The 27,931-nt window shown below is 39.9% G+C and overlaps 1 non-coding gene across 1 annotated transcript; it reads left to right on the top strand.

The window, feature by feature from the left end:
• Positions 1-7,802: 7,802 nt before the first annotated feature.
• Positions 7,803-7,913, top strand: LOC116836540 (U5 spliceosomal RNA). Its single transcript, XR_004376483.1, has one exon. It is a non-coding gene; the product is annotated as a U5 spliceosomal RNA (small nuclear RNA).
• The last annotated feature ends 20,018 nt before the right edge of the window (positions 7,914-27,931 follow it).

Below are 27,931 nucleotides of genomic sequence, written 5' to 3' on the forward strand. Positions count from 1 at the left end.
ATCCTCCATGAATGTATCTAGTTCTTTCATAGTCTCATTATAGTCTTGGCCCTCACAACATCCTCTGGCAAGGAGTTCCACAGGTTGACTATGCATTGTATGAAGAAATTCTTCCTTTTGTTTGTTTAAAATATCTGCTGCCCATTAATTTCATTTGGTGATCCCTAGTTCTTGTGTTATGAGAAAGAGTAAATAACATTTCCTTATTTACTTTCTCCACACCAGTCATGATTTTATAGACCTCAATCATATCCTCCTTAGTCATCTCTTTTCCAAGCTGAAAAGTCCCAGTCTTATTAATCTCTCATCATACAGAAGCCATTCCATACCCCTAATAATTTTTGTTGCCCTTTTCTGAACCTTTTTCAGTTCCAATATATCTTTTTTTAGATGGGGCGACCTCATCTGCATGCAGTATTCAAGATGTGGGTGTACCATGGATTTGTATAGAGGCACTATGATATTTTCTGTCTTATTATCTATCCCTTTCTTAATGAGTCCTAACATTCTGTTCACTTTTTTGACTGCCGCTGCACATTGAGTGGATATTTTCAGAGAACTATCCACAATGACTCCAAGATCTCTTTCTTGAGTGGTAGCAGCTAATTTAGACCCCATCATTTTAAATGTATAGTTGGGATTATGTTTTCCAATGTGCATTACTTTGCATTTTTCAACACTGAATTTCATCTACCATTTTGTTGCCCAGTCTCCTAGTTTTGAGATATCCTTTTGTAGCTCTTCGCCGTCTGCCTGAGACTTAACTATCTTGAGTAGTTTCATTTCATCTTCAAATTTTGCCACCTCACTTTTTACCCACTTTTCAAGATCATTTATGAATATGTTAAATTGGACTGGTCCCAGTACAAACCCCTGGAGGACACCACTATTTACCTTTTTCCATACTGCAAACTGACCATTTATTCCTACCCTTTGTTTCCTATCTTTTAACCAGTTACTAATCCATGAGAGGACCATCCCTCCTATCCCATGACAGCTTACTTTGCTTAACAGCCTTTGGTAAGGGACCTTGTCAAAGGCTTTCTGAAAATCTCAGTACTCTATATCCACTGGATCCCTCTTGTCCACATGCTTGTTGACCCTCTAGCAGATTGGTGAGGCATGATTTCCCTTTACAAAAACCATGTTGACTCTTCCCCAACAAATTATGTTAATCTATGTGTCAGACAATTTTGTTATTGACTATAGTTTCAACCAGTTTGCCCAGTTCTGAAGTCAGGCTTACCAGCCTGTAATTGACTGGATCATCTCTGGAGCCCTTTTTAAAAATTGACATCACACTAGCTATCCTCCAGTCATTCAGTACAGAAGCTGATTTAAATGATAGGTTACAGACTACAGTTATTAGTTCTGCAATTTCATATTTGAATTCCTTCAGAACTCTTGGGTGAACTTCATCTGGTCCTGGTGACTTATTACTGTTTATCAATTTGTTCCAAAACCTCCTCTAGTGACACCTCAATCTGGGACAGTTCCTCAGATTTGTCACCTAAAAAGAATGGCTCAGGTTTGGGAATCTCCTTCACATCCTCAGCCGTGAAGATTGTTGCAAATAATTCATTTAGTTTCTTCGCAATGGCCTTATTGTCCTTGAGTGCTCCTTTAGCATCTTGATCATTCAGTAGCCGCGTATATTTGTTTGAGATGTCAAAACTATGTAGAAGTCCTTATTCACTTATAGTCATGTAAACAGAAGATAAGTATCATTCTGGGTATGGATTTCATAGCTAGCTCAGTCCTAGCTGTATTTATTCCTAGATGCTACTTCTGATCAAGAGAACATTTAATCATGGAAAGCAACCTAGATATAGATTAGATTAGCAGTGGCAGAGAGAAGCATAGTAAGGTAGTAGAAAGCCAGTGTTCAGTTAAACTCCTCAGACTTACTGACATCCATGCTGGTGCACGTAAAGATATCTACACTGGTGTATCACACAGCCCAAGGAGAAAGAAGAACACTTATGAAGGTGTAAGATAAAGAAGTCTCCATTTTGTAAATTTATGAATAAGGGATTCTGAGTATAACACGGGCTAATTTACATTAGATCACCTTCAGAATTTGACTCACTGACTACCACACGCAAAAAAAGGCCCTGTAGCATTTAACTGTGAATTTAAAGAAGTCAGCAAGTGTGTCAAAATGTGCTGCTCACATTTCTGCCTACTAATTCACATCACCACAAAGTTATTTAACTGTTCTGGCTGTATTTGTTAATTTATTCATTTGAACCATGTCATTTATGTGTTAGCTTTTGAGTCATTACAGTTTTAAGACCCAGATTATATGAGCTGGAAATATATTTGATAGCAGTTTGCCCTTTATTGAATATAAAACTAGCAGTTCAAAAATGAGGAAACATTTAGCACAAGCCCATTTTGTACAAATAGCATCATAATATACTGTTGAAACTTTTTTTCTAAAATGAAACATTCAACATCGAAAGTCAATGGGTTTCAAAGCACACCTACCAATACATGTGATGTAAAACCACTTCTTCATTCCGTTTAGTTAATATCTGAGGTAATGTGAGTTGAACTACATAGAGTCAGAGTTACTTTTATGTGCTTTATGCCTTCATTCATACCTAATTCAATTCATTTACATTATCTTGCAATGGAAAGGCCTACTCCAAGGTTTAAGAAGCATGCTCTTCTCAAAAGCAGGAAGAAACAACTCTCATCTAGAATCCTGCCTGACAGAAGATTGCATCAGCCTTTGTGCAGACTCACGCATGCCTGCAAAATGGTTTGGAGAGCACATGAACAACAAAATACAAAACTAGTACCTGACCCACTCACTGATTCAGTTTTACCTTCTAACACATTTTATAGTTTACTAAGTGTTGCATAAACCCAAAGGAAAGTTGACAAGATAATTTCTCAGAAATGCCATTGAGTATTCAAACTAGAGATGGGCAAAGCTCAAAAAAGGGTTGATTTTTCTACATATACACCAAGCCCCTGGAGGCTTCAAAGATCAGAATAAGGCCCGAAAGTTGGAAAAGTCCAACTGAAGCATTTAGTCCCTGCCACTACTACTGCAAGTTTGTTCTCTTTAAGTTTAGCCAAAAGCTGAGACGGTCACATGCTTATCCAAATCACCAACACCTCTGGCCAGCAAGACAACCAGAACTCACTGTATTGTAGAGTTTCCATGACCAAGAAGTTCTGAGACATGTAAACATTAAAACAAGTTATCTGTGTTATCCATAAAATAGTAAGAATTATTTTACACATTTCTCACATTGGTGAACTGAGGTATAGAGAGGTTAAATAACTTGCCTGTGGTCACACAGTGAATCAGTAATAGATTTGGCACCTGAAACCAAGAACGGCAGGTTCTAGTGTGCTGCTGTGAAACACTAACACTGCTGCCTCTCTCACAGTAGCTGTTATAAAACAAATGCTTTCAGATCTTTCTTGTTCTCTACAGTGAAACACTAGTGAAACCTGAGCCATCACCACTCTTTATTGCCACCAAATAATTGAAATGTTCCTGCTGAGTTAAAGTTGATAACCTGCTTCCAGGGCTGTAGCATTTTATCAGTGAGATCAATGCTTTATATCATCCTGGCCTCCCCTTCAGCATTGCTAGAATTTTGAAGCCCCATGGTTAGTAGATGCAGGTTGCAAATTTACATCCCAAAACATTTGTCAAATAATAAAAACAACACAAATCAGGGAAATCCATCTGCCCACAAGTGAGATGACTGGGTGGAAGTGTAGTAAATAACATGCTACTGAGTGAGACTGCAGGAGACTTTAGGTTTTTGCAAGACGATAAGTGGATGAAAACTGTCTAGGCTTGACCCACATGACAAAGCATGCTTTTCACTAGCTAGTTAGAACTTAGGAAGATCAATGTTCACTAATGACAAACATTAGGAGCCAAACACTGAACCTTTTGAAATCAATAGCAAAATCCCATTGGTCTCAGTGGGCCCTGAACTTAGCCACAAGCTCTGAGAATAATAATAAAGATACTTAATATTTATTACTTATATAGAGCTTTCTGCATCTAGCCCTCAAAGTACTTTATTATCCCCATTCTACTGATGGAGAAACTGAGACACCGAAAAGCTAAGCAGATTGCTAAAGGCCAGAGAGTAAATCAGTAGGAAAGCTATGACCAGGGGCTTGTCTATATGGGTGTCCAGACTATGGGGCTGTGAACTGTGGAGTACTCTAATGTATTGAACTATGACTGCCCAGTGTAGACCCTGCTGGCACAAACTAAGAGGTACCAAGTTCACATTAATATAGTCCCATTTCAAACAGGACACATTATTGCACCAAAATGTTAGTCACAAATTTGAAATAAAGTCTGGAATTTGCCTCGGAAAAGCTACCAGGGAGGCCGTGGCTGTTTGGGAGACAGAAAAAACTGCAGGGAACTTCACAAGGCGGGGCATTCCCCAACTAACGACTGAGCTGCTCTGGTTCTGCCCCCAAACTGCAAGCAGGTTGAAGCACTCACTGTAAGTGAGCTGTGGCCCTTAGCACTATGAAGAGCAAACTGTTTTTTTTCCCAGACATAACACTTTGTCAGTAAATTGAAGCCATGCCTGATTTTTTGTTTAGCCATTTGCCTTTCAAGAAAATCAGGGCTATTAGATGTTACTAGGGCACAAGATGAGAGGATTCCTTTTCAGTGATGTGTTGTAGTCATGGAAATGGTATAACAGATTATTCGTCACTATCAGTGACAGAGCAGCTATATCAGCCTGGATAGTTTCAGCAAAGCCTTTGCCTTCTGAATGAAATATCCCCATGTTTACCTGTAAGAGTAGTCACTGGCATTCTCATAATTCAGAATCCATTGTCAGTCAGATTTGCTATATATTTTGATTTTAATACTAATACACATGTCAACACCATCAATGAATACCCTGGTCACATTAAACCAATTGGCCAACAAGTTAGATTTTTTTTTATAAACAAAGGACTTGTTTGCATGCCTCAGTATCTGGTATATTCTCAGCTGCACTGAAAGTGGGTTCTGAATGAATGCTGGAAGGCGATAGCAAGAACACCAGCTACTGAGTCATGCGAACAGTTATTTTGTTTGCATAAAATTTACATGATGGGCTCACTAATGATGTATGCACAGAGTTTCCACTGATGGTGTCTGCTTCTGCATTAGAATCAGAATACATAACCAGTCTCTTTAAGAATAGTCAGACTTAAAAATATTTATATAGAATCTTGGCCTATATGTAAAGAACTTTGAGATGTATTGATGAAAACAGCTATACACGAGCTAGATGTCATTATTATTAGATTACCTTAGGTACCTCAGGATTTGAGTTATATAATTTTTTTAAAAGTGTGTATGTTTCATATTGTACAGACACTTTTGCTAAATCAGTATTCTGTTCCTGCCCTTTCTTTTTCCATCACTCTGATCAACCTTTTCTCCCCTTCCTTCCAAAAATCTCATTTTTCGACATGGTCAATTAGGACGATTTTTGTAGATCTGTTGCTTGTAACACACGTCTAGACCAAGACTCCCTGTGCATGCTGCAGACCTGACACCTCTCCAGAGCCAAGACATGTTTGTGAAAAGGTCATATATCCATTATACCGAATATCCCTATGATTTACAATATCTGCAAGAATTGCTGTGCCCTTTGCTTCTATGTCAGTATTGATCTTCAAGGAGCTCTGGTGAAAAAAATGAGAGCAAAATTCTCCTCTCAGATCCATATGGAGAACCTGAACTCTGCTATTCTGTTCTAGCAATGGAAGTTTAGACAGCACAGAAAAGAAGCATGTGAGAGCCAAGAGCTACCTGTAGATCAGAGAGAAGAATGTCAACCTTCCAACTGTGAGGTAAAATAACTGTAAAGAAATAAAAAAATAGGGGATGGAATTGACTGAAGCCCATGGAGTTGCTCCTGCTTTAGCCAAGGCTGCTTTTGACCTGTTCCTTTTTAACAGATTGCTGTATTTTTACTTTTCTCTAATTTCCCTAAGTTTCTGTGTAGCCTGTACCACCCTCATTAGTTATCAATACAGCAGGCAAAGACTGGAACATACTCTTCCAACTAGGGTTGCCAATTTTGGTTGGATGTATTCCTGGAGGATTCATCACATGACATAATCTTTCATTTAAGATTCATCTTTAATTCCTGGGCACTCCAGGACAATCCTGGAGGCAACCCTACTTTCAAACTGATTTCTGACAATAGGAAGTTAAAGAAATGAATGTTACGGAGTATTATGAAGGGTGCTTGCTTTTCAGTTTTGGACACAACAGTATATCTTTGGACTGGTAGCTGTGGGTATTGTCATCTTGTGAGGGAGAGGTGCAGATAAACATTACAATGACAATATCTTAATCATTGGGAGTTTTTTTGGTCACAGTGGTGACACTACCTACTTCCTCCATCTCTGATCTCATTTCTGAAAACAAAGCTCACCCATGAATGGAACAGTAAAGGTGTCATAAATGGCCAGCACTTCTATTATTTTTAATTAATTAGGTTCACCAAGGACTGGAGGTAACACAGTACAATATTATGGTGCCATATTTTTAGTATTTCTGCAAGTAAGATCAAACATCTATGACTTACTAAAGTATAGGGGGCAAGATTCTCAGTAGGTGTAACTCCAGTGGAACTGTGCTGATTTACACCATCTGATGATTTGGCCCCAGGTGTTTAGACAACTGACTCATTGCAGTTTGTGCATTATATTTCCCATCTCTTCAGTCAATGATGTTTGGCCTAGATACATTGACACTTCTACAGGAAAGGTTTCCGCTAACCTAATATTTCCATATTCCTTCTTTCTCAGCTTTGCTCTTATTTACAAAGTCTCCACTGTTTTTAATTATATGACTATGCAGGCCACAAAATATCTTTCAAAACAAGAATTATTCTTTGGTCACTAGATAGTTTCCATCAGCTCAATTTATTTTTAATTTACAAAACATTATTGAACAAAGATTGGATAATATTCATACATCTTGAAAGTCCTACCCTCACTATTGGCTTCAGAACTTTACTCTAAATTTGATATAAGAACCTGGATGATCACTAATCAGGTAACATTGTTTTTCAAACTACCCGAAGTATGAGATGTACAGATAGAAGATATGCAGAGCATCATTTCTCATCTTTAGTAATACTATTTACTAATCCATTATGCCAACAAAATAACCTCCAGATGTGATTGCAACCCTTTCAGATCTTTAGAAATGCATTTCAGTGCAGTGAAATTCCAGCAGAATACAAAACAGCAAGATAATTACAAGTCACATCTGCAGCACTGCCCTTTCAGTTTGAAAATTCTTTAGCCTCTCTTGTTTTGTTTTGTTTTGTTTTTAAACTATGATTTGGCAGACTAAATACAATCACTGAGCAGATTAGTACCCTGTGTGAAATGCAATCTTTTATTTAGGTGACACTTCATAAAGGCAATTGTCATCCGCTTCCAATGCCATCATATTTCATTTTTGTTTTAGTGAGTATTTACGTTAGGCATGCTCTCCACATCATGAGTGTTAATCTCTCTTTCTCCATTTCATTCTTTCTCATGACCAACAATAAAACAGTTAAAATACTAGAACATTGTTCTCGATACCAAATGCAGAATCCTCTTACTCTTGGGCTGTGTGCTAGATTGATATATAGGAATGGAACAATATAGCACACTCTTCCACAGAAGATGGCCGATGTTAGAAAACTCTCTCCTCAGCAGAAGTAGTTTAAACAAGTTCCCACCTGCCCAGCTTTCCTCCAGGGAGAGTAACCTCCTATTGCAAAGATTCAGCCACTTTGTAGTCTCTTCAGATCGTATAAATCTTTTGCCTTTTACTAAAGATTTCCATGAAGGGGAACATTTATCTACACTCGCACCATATATAGAAGATTAGGTTATAAAAAACCATCCTTTGGGTCAAAATACAATATGATAACTCTCTGTGGCATAGTCCATCTTGTGGGCTCTACAGATACTTAACAGGAAGTAGGTATAGAGTATTCCTCTAGGGTAGTGTCCCATTAAATCTGTGGTTTTCAAACTAGGGTACGTGTACCCCTACGAGTAAGTGAGTTCTCATTAGGGGATATGTGAGAAAAATCCTGTAATGGCGGACAACACATTTTATTTAGCAAGACTTTGCAATCTAATCATAGGTATACTACGACACTATTCCAGATGGGGGTATGCAGTAGACTACATTATTTGGAAAGGGGTATGCAGCCTAAAGAAAAAATCACTTCTTTAAATAATTTGTGAACCCACTAGTGGCAGTCCTGTGCTTTTAGAACCCACCAGAAACCGGTCAGGGCAGTGTATAGGTAGCCTGCTCTTGCATGTTTTATATATTTAGCAAACATGGTTATTTGGACCCTGCAAAGCCTGTGAGGTTCCTCAATATTATGTTTGTTGTATAATGAGCAAAAGACTCAACACTAGGCTAGAGAGATATGGCAAGAGACAGAGTTCAGGAGTTCTCCCAGTATGACACTGTATGTGGTCTCATTCACTGAGTAGTTGATGCATCAGTTAAACAAAAGTGTCAGATTCCAGTTTCCTCTAATCACTATACTTCCCATTATAACCAAAATATGCTACCAACTTTTAGTTATGTTTAAGGTTTAGCAGTGAACTTAAAATCTCCATGAACTTCAGTTTGCCCTCTCTCAAAGAAGGAGCTAAATTATGACCAGCCTTCTCTACATGAACTGCGGGGAGTGTACAATCTCTGAGAAAAATGATAGTAGCAAAGGGAAGTCACGTGATATAGAGCTTTTTCAGCTAGCTGTAACCTGACGAATAAACACAGATTTCTGAGAATGAGGGAGCAATAAAAAGGGGAGAAATCATCAGTTGGAATTCAACATCAGTCTCCAAGTTTTAGAACCCTGAACGAGTTAGGCTGCCTTTGAGTTAGTCATCTGGTGGTTTTAATGTGGTCCAACCTAAGCTTGACTCCTTTGCAATGTGGTCCTTTATTTGAATACATAGGTATTGATTAGGCACATAGCTATATAAGGGTGTGATCCAAAGCCTCTTTAAGTCAATGGACAGAGTCCCTGACTAGATCAGGCCTTAAATGTTCTTAAAACATACACCCATATGTCATGATTCAGGGCTAGCTGCACCTTTGATCCCCTCTGGTCTCTCTGAGTGCACCTACACAGGTGACAGGCTCTGCGTCTTCACCTTTCCCTGGGTGGCATCCCATGGTTCCCTCACTCTTCAGCTGACCTCCCAGGTTACAACATCCTGTGCACCAACTGTGATTGCTCTGGAGGCCTACTGGGTTTGGTGCCTGCAAGTTTTCCCTTTGGGAGCTGGGACTAGTGGTGAATACAGTGACCCAAAACTGCCTTTTAAAAACAAAGTATTGTTTAATGACAACAGTAGGAACATAATATAACAAGAGAAAGGCTTTTTAACACATTCAAAGATCTGTCCACACACACATCTTACCTGTGCGTTTAGATAGGTCCAGTTTATCCCAGACACCCAAACGTCTGCATGCTGGGGATCAGTCTGCTCCCCAGCAGTCTCTGACTCTCACTTTCTGTCCTTTCCTCCAGGAACTGTCTTTTAGCCACCACAAAGTTCTTTGTTCTAGTTTCTCCTGCCTGGATCCCTCTTCCTGTAGTTACAAGCCAGACTACAGAACTCCACACAGTCTGAGGTAAAATTGTGCATGTAAATAACCTCTGCTTGCCTCAACCCCTTTTAATCACAATAACAAGCAAACCTAGAGTTGCCAGCCCTCCAGGATTGGCCTGAAGTCTCCCGGAATCGGCATTGATCTCCCGGTGACTACTGAAAGTAATCCAGGAGATTTTAGTAGGATATTTTAAGAAAATGACATTATGTCATGTTGGGGGAAAAAATCTCCTGGGATAGCTTCAGTCAAACCTACACGTGGAACACATAATTTTCAGAAAATAATACAGGCATTCCCCTGTCCTTCACACCATATATGGTTTAAAGGAGTTCAACAGTCTACCTCAAATACAATACATGGCCCTTAATCATTAATGGCCAGTTAATCAGATTGTGGTCTTTGGGGAAGCTGGTCACAGGCTGACTGTGATTCAAAGTGTGTGAGCTAGAAAAGGATGAAAGAAAGTCCCCACAAACAGTACCACCATCAACCTATTTGTATGTTTGTCAGATGTAACTGCATGTACTTTAAAGTGTTGTATTGTGTAGCACAAGTGGAGTGCTATACTATATGCATTATAATTCAAAAAAGAAAATAAGATAACATATATTCTCTACAAGCACAGAGCCAGAGAAGCCTGCAGTCCCTCAGTGGTCCAAAGTCATGCAAGGCATATTTTGAAATAAATCCATCCTTTAGGGAGTTGCTTCCCTAAAACCATATAAAATAATTGTTTTTTAGCCAGCAATTCTCCAGTTTGAAAACACATCTCTCCCCTTGTTTCATCTTTTTCTTTATTATCAAACATACTAATCCTCAGCCACAGCAAGCATAGCCTGACATGGCCTTACCAGTGTGACCTTATATGCTTATTTGTTTATTATGCAGCACTTGAGAATAAAGTAGTGACTGCATGCCACTTGCAATTCTGGCTCTTCAGTGAATAGCATGCATCATTGAAAAACCGCTGTCATCCCACTTGCATGTAAATAGCACTCAGTCTTGGGGACCAGCAGGAGCATATAGTATCCTCAGATGTAAGCTCAGGGATATCTGGTTTCCCAGTCAACAGAACCTACTCATATGTAAAGTGTGGCATTATCATGAAGGTTGACTGACCAGGTTCTCAGGACAACCAACAACCTATCTTTATGCTGTCAACCATTCTGATCACAATGACATTTTCTGGTGGTGATCACAGTTCAGAGAAATCTGAACACTAGGATGAACCCTAAAGCAATCTAATACACATTGGTTGAGCATGAGGCTAGAAACCAAAACATCCAGTTTCTGTGGGCTTCAGCTTCCCTGGGGGTAAAACGGATATGATACTACTTCAAGGGATGATCCCAGCAAGTTGTAGTCTTGCATCACTTGAGAACAAGACAAGACAACAGCAATGATGGGGTTATAGCCAATGTGCAGAAGATACACTTTTACAGGAGATTTACAGAGCTGAGGTTGAAGGAAGTACAGCGTGAGGCCAACCATGAATGAGAATGAAAGATGTAATTTTGAGGGATTTAAGAATCCTAAATCCTCCTATACTGACTCTTACCAAAGGAAGACGACTTGCAAGGGACTGTTAAAGAGGAAGTTTAGTCTATGCACCAGCATGGCTACATCACAGCCATGTGAATCTGGTGCTGATGATCCTTCTCACACGTTGATGTGAGGATAAATTAATGTTTGTAACAAAGTGATAAGCATTTTTGTTTATAAGTGTCTGGTTCATATTTTTTTCACTCTTTAACTGATTGACTTTCAAAATGCAACAATACACAAGAGCATACACAATAAACACCGCCATGTTTGTAGTACAACATTCCCTGATTCTGACTGCAGCTTCTTGGTACTACCACTCAATATAATCACCATCATAATAAACAACTACCATCTTTAGGGTTCTTTATTTATATCTTTTTTTCAGTCAGTTTAAATTTATTGCCTTGTTAAGGGGTAGGAGAATCTTTCCATTTCAATAACTTGATTTATTAAAATTTAAGTTTATGCAAATTTAATGAAAAAATATGGCTTGTTATGTCATAATAATTTGCATCTATAGAACACCCCTCATCCAAGGATTCAAAGTGCATTCAAAGGTGAAAATATTAATATACAGAACATTATGAAGATGTAAATAAGAACTTCTGCTAAGTTACTCATTAAAGATTAATATGACGAGTTACACACAAATCTACAAGCAGCAGGTCAAGAACATAGCTCTACAAATAATTGGGCCACAGCATCAGCTGCTGTAAAATTGAATAGTGCAACTGAAGTCAATGGAGCTATGCCATTCTATAGCAGCTGAATATCCAACCCATTGTTGATGCTTATGGATGTAAAAATCCTGGTTAAAAGATTCCGGAGAAAGAGTTCCCATGTATTCTCAAATATTTCTAATGGTTCCAGTATAAATTAGCAAGATTACGTAGGACGAATTTTAGAGCAATTAGATTCTCAATAATACTAAAATATTTATAGCACCGTATTATGTTCTTGATAACATAGAATTTTTGGATTGTGACAGGTCTATTTACTATGTTGTTCGGAAAAGCACCTCACATGCCGTAGATAGCGTTGTTCTGTAGCTAGGCTTTCCCGTTAAGCATTTTCACCTTGCAAAGATTTATGAGAGCCATAAACAATCAAAACACTTGCAGGTTCATCTTTCATTATTTTTCCCTCTTAGCAAAAGCAAATTCAAGCATATGACTACATACAAGCACCAATAAAAATGGGTGTTGGAATACAGGAAGATGATATAAATCAAGTTAATGTATTCATCTAAATGTATGTCTACAATATGCTGGTTCTATGTAGATTTCCTTTGTTCATTTGTGATACCCCAGGGCTGCTGATTTTTATCTAGATGAGGCCATTGTCCCCTACTGGATATTAGTGATTTCTTCAGTGAGTGTTGTATTCCAAGCACATAGAATTGCAACTATTTCTAGATCTATTTACTCTAGAAAACTCAATTAATTTAAAACTATTCTTCTGAGTAATGTCACATGATCCCAGTAGTCATCATGCAGTGCAAATTCCCAATCCGTTACCAAAATATTGCATTAGCATTCTTATAAGTGCATTAATTTCTAATTCAGTTTACTCTCACCACTGCATCAAAATAATTAAACATTTAAAAAAGCATATCATTGTTCTTCTTCCTAATCCAACAGATGTATAAAATCTTACCTTGGGAAGAAAGGGGAGACAATGGAGCATTTCTTGACATAGGTCTAGATTTTGAAGGCAGCTTAAAAAAACTAACAATTGGATCTTGTGAATTTGTGGGTGGCTTCAGTGGAGCATCCGCAGGCACGCCTGCGGGAGGTCCACCATAGCCGCGGGACCAGCGGACCCTCCGCAGGCACGTCTTGGGGCGGCGAAATGGCTAAAGCCGCCCCTGGTCAAAACTGAACCTTTTGACTTAGTTTGCATCAGGTCCATCTCCAGAACCCTAGCCTAAACCTAATACAGATTTTTAAATTTACCCTCCTCTATCCATGTCTGGTTTACAGTATTTTCATTTAGTTTTACCCTTTTATTTCACACAGACACATAGTATAATTGGCTGCTCTATAATTTATACTGTTATTCATAGAAGCATTAATAGTTTACTTTAATTCTTCAAAAGCACAGCATGTCTGAATTACATTAATGTTTTATTTATCTCTGTTTACCTATGTATTTGGTTATCTAGTTGGATTTGAGTATTACAATGACGAAAAAGATGAAAAAAATTAGGCCTTTTCAGCCTTGCAACAGGAGCCTACTTGAAACATGAACCTCATTTAGGGTGACCAGATGTCACAATTTTATAGAGACAGTTCTGATTTTGGGGTCTTTTTCTTATATAGGCTCCTATTACCCCCCACCCCGTCCCGATTTTTCACATTTGCTGTCTGGTCACCCTAACCTCACTCTCTATCTCCATGGATGAGCGCACTGCGGAGGTACGAAGGAGAGGGCTTTTATCCAGACAGTTTCCAAATAGCACCAATCAATCCTCCTAACCAGAATATCAATATGTGACCTGTTGCATGGGGGAGGAAAGGGGTTTAGAACATAATAGCTCTTTCCTGAAGGCACACTAGCATTTTTCAGGCCTCTTGTTGTCTAGGTTATTAATATCAGTCTCCCAACGGGTTTACACCTACCTAACAAGGACTCTGTTGTATGCACATTTAAGATGGCAATAAATCCAAATACTAGTTGTGCAGGGCCATGAAGAGCTTACACAGATTAATGGTGCTTGTAACATTTCCAGAAGTTATAATAACTTTATCTTCATCACCAGATCTAAACAAAGCCTCTTATGTTTTTGGAGTTCTTGAAAGCAAAAGAAATCCTGGGTTTGTTTGTTCTTTTAATCATCACTTTGAATTCCATCACCTTTATGGTGATGAAAAATGACATTGAAAACTTAAACAAGAAAGATGGTTTGATGGGCTGAAAAGGAGTGTAATGCAAATTAACGTATTTAAAAAATCAAAACAACTTCCTCATTTATTACAAAGTGACTTGGATAATTAAGCAAAACTTGGAAATTTCTGGGTTGATTCAATTTTATCTTGACACAGCAAAAGCATTAAGGAAATCCAGACTTCTGACACATTATATAGTGCTGGTAGCTCACAAAGAATACATAGACTTTCAAGCACTGAATCAAAGTTAATTGGACTAAATATATAAGAAACATGAAAAGCAGCACTGTTTCGGAAGGCTTCTGGACCTGATCCTGAATTCCTTGCCTACCCAATAGACTCAAGTGAATGTATGATTATCCTATAAGTCAGTGATTCTCAAACTTCTGTACTGGTGAATCCTTTCACATAGAAAGCCTCTCAGTGCAACCCTTTCTTACAAATTAAAAACACTTTTTATATATTTAAACACCATTATAAACGCTGGAGGCAAAGCGTGGTTTGGGGTGGGGGATGACAGCTCGTGATCCCCCATGTAAGAACCTTGTGATCCGAGGGGTCCCGATCCCCAGTTGAGAACCCCGTCCTAGATCCACTTCTCACCAAATCATATTCAAATTGACTATGTGGATTAAATTCATGTTGGATGCAACTCTACTGACTTAAATGTAGTCACACCAACAATGACTTTGGGTCCTGCTACGTACAGCACTATGGCTAGAGATCTTTGAGATGAGCACCAAGAAAGAAAGTATAATCAGTGTTGATAGATATCCATCCAACAACATCATTTATATCAGTATTGAGACATAGTTATTAAAGAACTTGAGAAAATTTTCCTTACCAGGCCATGGTTGCTTAGCTTACAGTTAATGTTGCTCACGTTAATATTGTATCAATACAAAAGAATAAAAACAATGGGAATCATAGCACAGATATGGCACACACTATGCTTATAAGCCTTATCTCCCAACAACCACTCAGACTTCCTCCCTTCCATTCAAAAGGAAACATCCTATCTTCATCACAACCACTGGACACTTTCAACAAATATTCTATCAGGGCCAGTCAAATTTTCCCATATCTTGATGACATTTTTCATTGGAAACTTGATTTTTGATGAGTGAGAAAAAACATAAAAACCTTTTCAATGAAAATTTTCATTGAAGATTTTGGGGTTATTGCCCAGCCACAGAGCTGGTTGAAAATTTTCAGCAGTTGAAACATTTTGATGAAATTTTGAAAAGCAAGTAAAGAAATGTAAAAACAAATCCTGGTTTTTTTTAACTAGCTTTTCAGCTTGTTCTGTTCTCTACCATGGCGTTTGTAATGCATTATAAAACCAAGTTCCCTTTCCTTGCTCTCCAACTATTACACACATTATCACAATCTCCTGTAATAGAATATCATCTGTCATTTCAACATATATCACCATCATAAACTTACGGTAATCCTTACAGGTACCCCTGGGCACTACTAACTAAATAAATACCTTAGTTAAATAATTAAATAAATTAAAGAAATGGGTGAGAAAGAGAATCCCAAGACTCAGACAGCATCACACTTTCTTCATGAAAACAATTGTATTTTCAAAATCTAAAATACTACAGCACCACATTATGATTAACATGCAGGTATATTGTGCCTTTCAATTGATTTCTTTGTGCACCTTCTCCTTTGTTTTCCTAATACACTGTGATACTTCTTGTTACAGAAGTCCCCACAGTATAAGGTACATAGCGAACAAATGAATACCAAAGAGAGCTGTTTACCAAGAAATATACAGCACCTTGTACTAGGACTCCATAATTACTGCAGTTAATATTACACATTCCCTTTCCCAGTAGAATATGCAAGTATAAAGAACTGTGGGTAGCAAGATAATCACCCTGCCAGCAAGTGAGTAGTTATCTCTTGTTTGACACCACATAAATTATTTGTGGCAGGTCTCTATTTCAAGAATAATGATAAAAAGGTTTGTCATAAGAATAAGCCTAAAATGGTACACCACCAGTAACAGGAAGAAATTTGAAAATACTGGAGTTAGCCTGGCATAGCAGATTAACCCCCACTCCAAATACTAGTCGTGCAGGGCCATGGAGAGCTTACACTGATTAGCGGTACCTATGACATTTCCAGAAGTCATAACCACTTTATGCCAAATACCAATACCAAAATCTGAGGTAGAGCCACGTGATTTATTGAAAGGATGAAATCTTCAATTCTCTGCCATCAAAAGACCTCAGAGTGGTCAGCCAGCTAGGACCAATTTTTGATACCCTTCATCACACTGAGTTGCACCTTACTCCATGAGTGGTCCCACTGAAATCAAGACACTGCTGATGTAGCAAGGCACTACTCAAAGAAAGGGCATCACACTCTGATCTTTACCATTTGTATTGCGGTAGCCTAGGATATCGAGTCATGGACCAGGCCCCATTGTGCTAGGTGCTGTACAAACACATAGGATGCACAGGGAGTATGTTTCACTACTGAGTTATTCCCTTGTTGGAACTCCATTGATTTCAACATAAAACTGGAGTGATGCAGGGTCCTCTGTGTGTGTGTGTCTGTGCGCATGCACAAACTCTGGGACTGTGCATTAACACGCACATGTTGAAAATCAAAAATTAAAATACTTAAGATTGAATGTGTGGGGGGGATTAAAACTTCATGAAATCATTAATTACAGGAAAATCCTTTTCTACAGAAAACTAAAGGTGTCTAGAAAAACAAGATCTGAGCATCACACTTGAAAGACCTTCCCTTTTGCAAAAATATAGCTCCCTCTGTATGCAAAACAATGGAGTGTTATCTATAGCAGCAACTTCTCAACAATTTATGGGTTAGAGAATAACAGGCTGCCAAGTGCCAAGAGCAGGCACCCAGTGATTTATGGTGTTGGAAGGGGGCTCATTCTTTTTCTTTACCACTGGAGTCCCATTGGGGACCTAAATTGCAAATGAACAAAGGCATCTTTGTACGGAACATATATGCTTAAGGACTGGGGTGGCACCTTGCAATCCAGTCTAAGTTAGGGGTGGTCAATAGCTGAGCTATCTCAGGAGCAGAGACCAGACAGAATCTGAGACTCACAATCCAGTCCCTGTATCCACCTTCTCCAACAGTAAGCAAGCTACACAAGACCTTTTGCTGAAGCAAGTTATTTCTTCCTCTGCCCAGATCTAGCTGTGCAGCTAGCCCACTCCTTTCCATCGATGCAGGAGAGGGACAAGTGGCCCAGCAGCAGTTTCTCTCCCTCTGATGCATAAGCTGGCAATGTGAGTAACCTGTGCAGAGAAGTAAGATGACTCCTTATATAAACACCCTATTGCTCCCTTGCATGGACACAGAGCTGGGCTCTCAGTTGAGCCCTAAGGGAAGTTCCAGGCTGCATGCCAGCTGTCCTCAAGAAGTCCATCAACTCTTCTTTTACAGCTCAGCCACATGGTCACCCAGCCCCCACTTCTTGTGACACCCCTCAATATAATTTTCTTCTTCTTTCGACACTGTAACTGACAAGAAAGTTTCCCCTTTTAATTCTCTTTAAATGGAATTTTGGTTTACAAAAAGAAAAGAAGAAAGCTTTCTCCTCTTCTTTAGAACAGAATAACACTGTTACCCCTTTCCACCCAGGCAACTAGCCAAAAATTCAGGGTCTTATAGGTTGTCTCAGTTAGGAAGAGAAATTGGTGAGAGTCAGGTAGTTCTATGATGCGGTCTTGTTTATTTACAATGTTTTCCTGAACACAGGACAAACCAAACAACAGGAGACTGTACTTGCTCACTGGACCAATCCTCTTTCAGCCAGCAGCACAAGCCAAAAACCTATCTTCTGGCTTCTCCAAGGGCCACATGCCATGTTTCCAGGCTACATCTGCTCAGCTTGCTTTCTGCTTCTCTCCAGGCTTGTCTACATGGTGGGGTAAAGCACCCTATGAGCGTGTGATTTCTAAAGCACACCAACATGTTGCTCATTGTGTGGTGTGTGTAGATCCCAGTGGCATATTTGAATGCGGTGCTGGTTCAAACAGCACCACATTAAAGTGCCCAAGGAAACCTTTAGTGCACACCAGCAGGATCTACATGGACAAACTAATGCGCGGCATGTCAATAAGCTTTAGAAATCACACCCCTGCGGTGCTCACTGCACCTCTGGGTAGACAAGCCCTCAGTCCCTCTTTTTGTGCCATGTCTCCTGCTTCTCTTACACACAGCCCCTCTCTGATCAAACAATACCCAGCAAAGCCCTCCACCCACATGGTACTAATTTTGGGGTGGGCTGGTGGGAACTACTGTAAAGGAGCCTGTTTCCCAGGCAGTGGCACTCACCCACCAGCCTCAATGATGCTTCGTCCAACCACAACAATACAGTTTGTGACATAGCCTGGTTTCCTTCTAGTCATCTGAGCCATGTTCATGTGCATTACAGGAGGGCAGCAATTGCAATATCTAATACTGTATGATATATTTCAATGCAGGATAAAGTAGCTACCGCAGGCAGCCCGGCCAATTGGGCTGTCAACAATACTAATAGCCTCCTGGTGTCAACATTACAGTTGCCAATGCACAGTTGTAGAGCACTTGCAATTCTCATTGATTCCTATGAGAGTTTTCAGCAGATATTCAGCACCTGTCAGGATTCAGCTGGCTATTACTTTGTATTGAAATTTACCACAGAGCTAATGATGTTGGTTTCTAATTTTTTTTAAACCCAGTTACTATTAATCACTTTTTACCTATACACCTGTGCTGGGCTACAGCTATGCCTGTGGTTTTATATACAGCCTAAGGTAGTGCTGTGACTGTGCCAGCACTGAACTTTGAATTGCTATGTCATTCATTGGTTTCAATGGCTCTTCTTTATCGTTTCTATCCTCATTTTCCCCCTCTAGCACTGCTGCTCGGACACTGTGCATCTCGAAGCTCAGCTGCAGGGTTAATCTTCTGGGTCATTTGCTAAATCTACAACTACAGAGTGCTATAAACAAGACCATAAAAGAGAACACTTTATACTCTGAGAGTCAGAATAAACAACAAGTAAACGATTATCTTCTTGCTGCATTCAACTGGCGGGAGTTAGCCTTGTTTGATTGTACCTTGAACACCACCGATTTGATCAGGAACATGGAATCTCCTGTGACAAAAAAAAGTTTCAGGTTTAGACAAATGTTTTGTGAAAGGTTCTGAATTCCATACTGTGCTGTACATTTTGATTTAATCGTATTCTGAGTTACAGAACAAGTTTCTCCCTAGAGGCATAAGCCATGACCAACAACTGGGAGGCTTTGAGTTCTAGTCTCAATATATTCACTGACTTATTTTAATAATACTCTGAGAGTAGGGTTTTCCAAATTACATAGCACTGACCTAATTCTGCTCCCATTGAAGTCAACTGAAATTTTAGCCTTTGGGGGCGCCAGGTTAAGTCAGCCCTGGGCACTTCTGAAAATCCCACCCTGCATTTGAAGGTCATGATTCAGGATAGCCCCCAAACACATGCTTAACTCTAAGTCAGCGGGATTCAAGCGTGTGCTTAAGTGCTTTCTTCAATAACAATGCTTTCCTCCACACTACCCTATAGTGAGGCAGTGATTGATAAAATCACTCAGGGAAAGGAATTCAAAGGAGCTGAAAATCTTGTCAATCCTCTCTCAGATCGTGTGGGTTTTTTGCTGTACCTATTAATTTTTTCATGTTTAACAAATAAGACTGATTTAAAAAAAAAAAGTATTTTCCCAGCCCTGGAAATTGGATTTTCCCTATAGCTCAGATATGGCAGCCTTTTTTAACTCCTCTGCAAGAGAATGTAATTTTGGGGGATAATTTCAAGCATGTTGCGTTATTTCACTATGGGGGATACCTAGATGCTAAATTTGGAGGATGACCACTAAATTAATTGTGTTTATTAGCGCATGAAATAAAAATAAAATTAGAGTCAAAGAAGCATTTTCTACATGATGGTTTCTTAAAACCTTTATTTATTACTTGTATTACGGTAGGATCTAGGAGCCCTATTCATAGACCACTGTGCAAGGCACTGTGCAAACACCAATCTAGAACGTGGTCCCTGTCCCATACATAGGTCATCATGGGCTGCATTCTCTGGAACATTAAGCCTGTTTTGTGATGTTTCTCCTGGTGCAAGGCAGACTTGAAAACGGCAGGGTGGATCTTACCATTCAAGGCTTCTCTCTTCTCAGATATAAGATCATTAGGTAGTATGGGATGCCCATACCATCAGTGTAATGCTCTTGATTGCCAATGTGGGGGAGTAGCCAAGGAAAGGGGTTATGGCCAAGTTGCCCTTATAGGACTAATTTAAAGCTCCCTAGCACTAGAACTAAGGGAGCATAATGGTAGTTCAAAACCATGTTGAAGCCTGCTGGGCTTCAACAAATGTTTGTTCCGCAGTGCAGCTAGGATCTGGGCCAATATCTGGCTAAACTAAGGTTCAGAAAACCTGAAAAGTGGAATTCCAAATTCCCATAAAGAACATAAGTCTCGAAGGGTTTGATCTGGTTATAATTTAGAAAAAACAAAACCCGATAGCTTAAAGATTTCTGATCTCACTGAGATATGAGCAGTAATCCAAATGTGAGCAGAGTTCTAAGGGAAGAGGTCCAAGGTTGGGTGTTTCATAGCTACTCACAGTGGCTAAATACAGATAGGGTGTAAGTGAGTGCAACTGCACTGCCTTAAAATATTTCCAGTACCTGAATTGGTGATGACTAAATCTAATTCATCCCCCTGAAAAAAAAATTCTCTTGAAAATATTATATATGTCAATGTCTCTTTCAAAGAACCTCCAAAGTATCATTTTAATAACTCCTAGGTGTTTAATTTCTATTGTCTCTCTTTATTTTATCAAGCCTAGACCAACACAAAACCAATCCATTCACAGCCACTGGCAGCCCTCAGAAAAACAGCAAAATCTTTGTTAAAGATTGAGTTATAATCCATATGATCCCCATGCTGTTCCACTGGACTAGGTTCTAATGAGACACGCTCAGTAAGATGAGGGCTTTTCAAATTATTAGGAAGAACATTCTCAAGCAAAAACATATTTATTTGTTTCAGCCCTGAAGCAAAATGCCATTTTGGCATTTAAATAATGACAACCAATTTACAAGATACTTGTAATCTCAAACCAGTTGCCCACAAGCTATTTTAAAAAAATTGCACACTATTCAGCAGAATGTGAGTGGCAAGCAGAAGCAGAAAGACAACTGCAGAGCAGAGAGAAAATGGAGAATTGGACCAACAGGCTTTATGATATTCATCAACAAGTAGCTGTAAATCAAGAAAAAAGGGATTTAAAAGTACATTTCAAATTAAAACATTTCTTCAGTCCTGCTGTCTTCAGATCTGCAAGCTTTAATCCATGGCTTCCTGATACTATCTTCTTGATTCAATTTTTTCCTTTGGAGCTGAAACTTGCAGATTGCAGCTGTTTGAGCAAACTTGTCTCTTTTGAAATGCATTTCTTCTTCCTGAGGCTTGGTCAATACTACAGACTTATGTCGATATAACTGTCTCGCTCAGGGGCGTGGAAAATCCACACCCTGAGCAACGCTGTTATACCCACCTAGCCCCAAGTGTAGACAGCACTATGTTGACAGGAGAGCTTCTTGCATCGACATAGCTACTGCCTCTCAGGGTCGGAAACTCTTCATTGGCATAGGTAGCATCTTCACTAAATGCTACAGTGACACTGCCGCTCCACTGTATGTGTAGAGAAGCCCTGAGTAATATGAGGTGTATTTTTAAGAAAGAGATGGGCCTGAAATAGAACAATACATCTAATCATCTTTGTATTTTGGAGCAGCTTGGATCTGAATTGTGCAGCTCAGCTCCACTCTGATTTATATTTATTATTACTAATTATATTAATTACAGCAGTGCCTAGGTGCCAACCATTAATGAGGCCCCACTGTGCTAGCTGTTTTACAAACATAAACGAGTAGACAGTTTCTGGCCTAAAGAGCTTACAATCTAAATAGAGGAGGCAGATATAGGGAATCCTTTAAATTGCCATAGAGGATGCTTAGGCCTTTAATCTTTCACACACACACACTCACACACACACACACACACACACACACCGACGTGCCTAGGTATGCTTAATCCTGCTTCAGCGTGCAATGGCTGGACTAGATGACCTCTTGAGATGCCTTCCAACCCTACATTTCTGTGTCTGTATGGCCTGGTCTACACTACGCGTTTAAACCAATTTTAGCAGCGTTAAACCAATTTAAAGCCGCACCCGTCCACACTACAAGGCCCTTTATATCAATATAAAGGGCTCTTTAAATCGGTTTCTGTACTCCTCCCCAACGAGAGGAGTAGCGCTAAAATCGGCATTACCATATCGGATTAGGGTTAGTGTGGCCGCAAATCGATGGTATTGGCCTCCGGGCGGTATCCCACAGTGCACCACTGTGACCGCACTGGACAACAATCTGAACTCGGATGCAGTGGCCAGGTAGACAGGAAAAGCCCCGCGAACTTTTGAATTTCATTTCCTGTTTGCCCAGCGTGGAGCTCTGATCAGCACGGGTGGCGATGCAGTCCCAAATCCAAAAAGAGCTCCAGCATGGACCGTACGGGAGATACTGGATCTGATCGCTTGGGAGACAAATCTGTTCTATCAGAGCTCCGTTACAGAAGACGAAATGCCAAAGCATTTGAAAAAAATCTCCAGGCTATGATACAGAGCTACACAGTGCTGCGTGACAAGCGTACGGAAAGCCAAAAGAATCAAATGGACGCTCATGGAGGGAGGAGGGGGGACTGAGGACTCCAGCTATCCCACAGTCCACAGCAGTCTCCCAAAAAGTATTTGCATTCTTGGCTGAGCTCCCAATGCCTGTAGGTTCAAACACATTGTCCGGCGTGGTTCAGGGATATAGCTCGTCAATTTACTCCCCCCCTGCCACGTGAAAGAAAGGGGAAAAATCGTTTCTTGACTTTTTTTCAATGTCACCCTATGTCTACTGAATGCTGCTGGTAGACGCGATGCTGCGGCAGTAAAAAGGAGCAGTATCCGCTCCTCTCCCTCCCCGGTGGCAGACGGTACAATATGACTGATAGTCAGTCCTCCAATCAGCCTGTGAGTGCTCCTGGCTGGCCTCAGGTGAGGCTGGCCGGGGCACCTGCCTGGGTAAAAATAGGAATGATTCCTGGTCATTCCCAGTAGATGGTACAGAACGCTGGTAACCGTCTTCATCATAGCAACTGGGGGCTGAGCTCCATCAGCCCCTCCCTTTCATGTAAAGAAAAGATTCTGTACTGCCTGGACTATCATAGCAGCGGGATGCTGGGCTCCTCTCCCCACACGCATGTCTTGCCTGGCTTAATGTCCTGCCTGGACTATCATAGCACTGGAGGCTGCCTCCCCCTCATTTTATCTCACTAACAAGTCACTGTTTCTTATTCCTGCATTCTTTATTACTTCATGACACAAATGGAGGGGGGGACACTGCCACGGTAGCCCAGGAAGGTTGGAGGAGGAGGGAAGCAACGGTGGGGTTGTTGCAGGGGGCACCCCGTGAATGGCATGCAGCTCATCATTTCTGCGGGATCTGACATGGACAGCTGTGCTCTCTGATACACTGGTTCTCTAGTACACTTGCCCCATATTCTAGGCAGGACTGACTCTATTTTTAGATACCATAAAGGAGGGATTGACTCAGGGAGTCATTCCCATTTTTGTCTTTTGCCCCCGGCGACCTCTCAGCCAGGGGCACCCATGATAGCAGCAGACGGTACAGAACGACAGATAACCGTCATCTCATTGCCAATTTACAATGGCACTAGGCAGACGGTACAGAACGAACTGATAACGTCTCTGCTATCATGCAAAAGCAAATGAATGCTGCTGTGTAGCGCTGCAGTATCGCCTCTGTCAGCGGCATCCAGTACAACATACGGTGACAGTAAAAAAAAAAGGCTGAACGGGCTCCATGGTTGCCATGCTATGGCGTCTGCCAGGGCAATCCAGGGAAAAAGGGCGCGAAATGATTGTCTGCCGTTGCTTTCCGGAGGAAGGAATGAGTGACGAGACATTTATCCAGAACCACCCGCGACAATGATTTTTGCCCCATCAGGCACTGGGATCTCAACCCAGAATTCCAAGGGGTAGGGGAGACTGCGGGAACTATGGGATAGCTACGGTATAGCTACCCACAGTGCAACGCTCCGGAAATTGACGCTAGCCTCGGACCATGGATGCACACCACCGAATTAATGTGCTTAGTGTGGCCGCGTGACTTTATACAATCTGTTTTACAAAACCAGTTTATGTAAAATCGGAATAATCCCGTAGTGTAGACGTACCCTATGAAACTCCTTGGCACCGGTGGGAGTTATGCACTTGTTCTGTCTCTTACGAAAAGTTCAAGAGGATTTAATGAAGAGTGATCACCTCTCTACAGAATTTTAAAACCAACCAATACAATTCTATAGCTGGGATATAATTCTCTGTGAAATCTATAGGTTTCTGAGTAATTTCTGTAGAACCTCATTGTTTTCATGCCAATTGCATTGTATAGGACTTTTACATAAAGGATGAGAAAGAGAGAATAAACGTTGTGTTGCCTCTTGTGAGAATTTGGAGAATCTACTTACGTACAACTTATGAGTTCTGTCTGATATTATGAAATTGTTGTACCATGAAATGCCTCCATGTGGATGTGGAATTACTGCCAACTGAGAGACAACAGTCAGTTGTTAAACCTCTATCTGATGTAGAGAGGCTCCAGGATTCTGAAAAAGATGTCATGAGCAGCAGGAGAAGGACCCTGGACACCCAAGGGGACTCTTCTCATGCCCAAAGAACTCTTCAGAGTGGTGAGGAAACTGAGGCAGGAAAATACACAGAGGTGTGTTTACTATTTTCTCTAGAGCTGCATCTCTCTTATGCTAAGTAAAACGCTATTGAGTTTAGAACCTTGCGCAAAGCCTATTGGTGGGTCTGTCTGCTTTCACTGTCACGTGCCCCTGCAAAGTTGAACTATAAACCCAGAGTGCTCACATGGCTGGAGTTCTGCTTGAGCTACAGGGGAGCTTGAGAGTTCAGCACTTGTTCCAGAGGCTAGGCAGTTTGACTGTGGGGTCCCAACTCTCAGGAGGAGATGCCAGACAGAGGATCTGCACCCTGAAACTGTGCCTAAAGACCCCAGCCAGGAACAGTGCCTGGACTGTGTTCAGACTCTGGAGGCGTAAAAAACAGCCTGGTGAGTGTTCAGGTAGAGGAGACCTCTAACAGGGCTGTGTACATGACAGCTCTAAAAACAAGATCTAGTGAAAAGACTACTTAGGTATCAGGTAAATCGTAACTTTACTATACATAAAATTTTATTTTTACTAACTTCCATTTCTCATCAATGCTTAAATCAATTCTGTCCCTTGCTCTTGCTGTACGTTTAATCTTTAACCAGTTTGCAATTTCTTAATTTCTTTGAAACCAGATACTTTGTTTTCTTCTTTTCTGGTTGCAATTGGTCAGTGTGAGGTTTTCAATTTCAAAATACCCTGTTACTGTGTATATTAATCCATTTCCCTAATATGTCATACAACAGTGACATGGTACATCTGACATTTTATCTACCTACCTACCTAGCATTTATACATAATGGACCTGATTCTGACTTCATTTATCCTGCTGAAAAACAGGAGTAACAACTGAATTCAGGCAAGTTATCACAAACTCAGTGAAAATAAAGGAGAGAATCATGACTACTGATTCCTTTGGGTTTCACAGCTTCCAAATAGCATTGGCATTGAACAAATCAAGCTAGTTAGTCCAAGTTAGTTTGTTCTATATACTCCAGAGGTAACATGCAAAATATTACCCTCAACTTTCACTCTTGCTATTTAAAAATAAACCAAAAGACTCAACTGTAGGGTCCCTTTTGGTGATAAATTAGCACGGCTGGATACAACCAGTATAATGCAATTTTAATGTGATAAATTGCTAAAGTGATTGGATTCAGTGAGATGTAAACTATTAGACTCAGTAAGTACACAGAGAGCATTTCACCTGGCACTTGTGCTCACCAGAATTAAGCATAATGTCTCTTTGTTACTCCAGTTAACTAGAGAAGACATATAATTAATCAGAGGTAGAGCAGAGAAAGATTTGGCATCTTGCTCTGATCTAGCTGAACAAGCCACTAGAATATTTCCTCCTTCTTTGGTAGCTCATATTCTTAGCTTTCTTTTAAGAAATCTCTTTCTAGTCAACTGGCAGCATCTAGGGATCTTTAGTACTGGTGTCTATATCATTTTCAGATTAATATTGATTTTCCTTATTTTAACAAACACAGGTATAGGGTCAAGGAAGTCTGTGTTAATGCAACACGGGCTGACTCTTCTGCCTGTAACAACACTAATTTAGACTCCCTTTTACCCAGTTCCTGATAGGAAAATTACCCCAGCCCTTTACACATCACTTCTGAATTTGACCTTTACAATATGTCCATTGTCCTGGCATCCATGCTTTTGTAGGTGCATCGAAAACTGAGGATGTAGAATGTCTAAGGCACCCTATATCCAGATTAGACCATGTTCTTTCTAAGTTTGTATACTTTGCTCAATGCATAGTATTTAACTTGTCATGCCACAGACGTGTTGAGGCATCTCTTTTGCAGTAAGCCATTTAGAACTCTTGAGCTTGACCCTCAGCCAGTGCAAATTGCTCTAGCTCCACTGACTGAAGCTCCACTGACCTCGGTTTACACTAGCTGAACATCTAGTCCCTTGGGCTTGAGCCTGCTACCACAGAAATCAATGGAAAAACTCCCATTGACTTAAGCAGGATACTCCCTTTTGACATTGACACCCTTTTTAGAGGTGGAAATTGCTTCTGTGTTGCTGCAAGAATAAGCTTCTAACCATTCCTTCATTTTTAAAGGATTTTGTAGGATTTATTCTATGTTGAACATGGAAATTAGAACTAAAATTCCCATAAGTGGAATGTTAGTATGATTCACCACCAAAATATGCCATTCAAAGGCACGCTTTCCAATCCAATGCCCCTGTGCTTGGAAGTCTAGTCTTGGCTTTAAGTCCAACCTGTGGTCTATAATCATATGATAATTCAGCTTTTACCTTCTTCAAAGTCTACTTTCTCATCATCTGATAGCTGATCATTTCTTATGGTTATTTAACTAGAGTGTATGTACTTGTGAAACAATGTTGGCTTACATTTTGTGCACTCTGGGATGCTGATTTTATTTGCCTTAACTTTTCATCATCTGTCATTTGACAAATATTCCTTTAAAGCATACCTTGTAAAAGCTTCCTATTTATCTTTGATACAGTTTATGACATCTTCTCTTACTTACTAGTTCCTGGTTTGTTATTGTTTCTAAAGGTAAGCTTTGTTGGTATGAAGGCAAAATAAATTGCCACCTTTTATTGTATTTTAAATGCTTTGCTCATTTTTCCTGGTACATTTTCTTCAAAATAAATTCACCAAATCTTCGACTTAATATACAGCTCTTCAAATTTGAAAACCCTATAGAAAATACCTTGAACTATATTTTGTAAAAGCTTTTACTAACCTATAAAATTGGAGGCACTGATATAACCTCTTAATCCTGTCAGGTTTGCAAGATTTGAATCAGATTGTGCCATTTAGTTGAGATTATGATGCTATAGGTTGCTCAGACAGAACCTACTCCTAGAAGCATCCTATTAGAGCTTGTCAAAAACTTTTCAACAGAACTGGTTTCCACTGAAAAATGCTGTTTGGTCAAAATAAATATGTTTCATAAGAATGTGTTGATTTTGCGGAAATCATCAATGGAAAAAATTTGGAACAATTTGAAATTGA

Source organism: Chelonoidis abingdonii, chromosome 9, assembly GCF_003597395.2.
Source record: "Chelonoidis abingdonii isolate Lonesome George chromosome 9, CheloAbing_2.0, whole genome shotgun sequence".
Classification (NCBI taxonomy): Eukaryota; Metazoa; Chordata; order Testudines; family Testudinidae; genus Chelonoidis; species Chelonoidis abingdonii.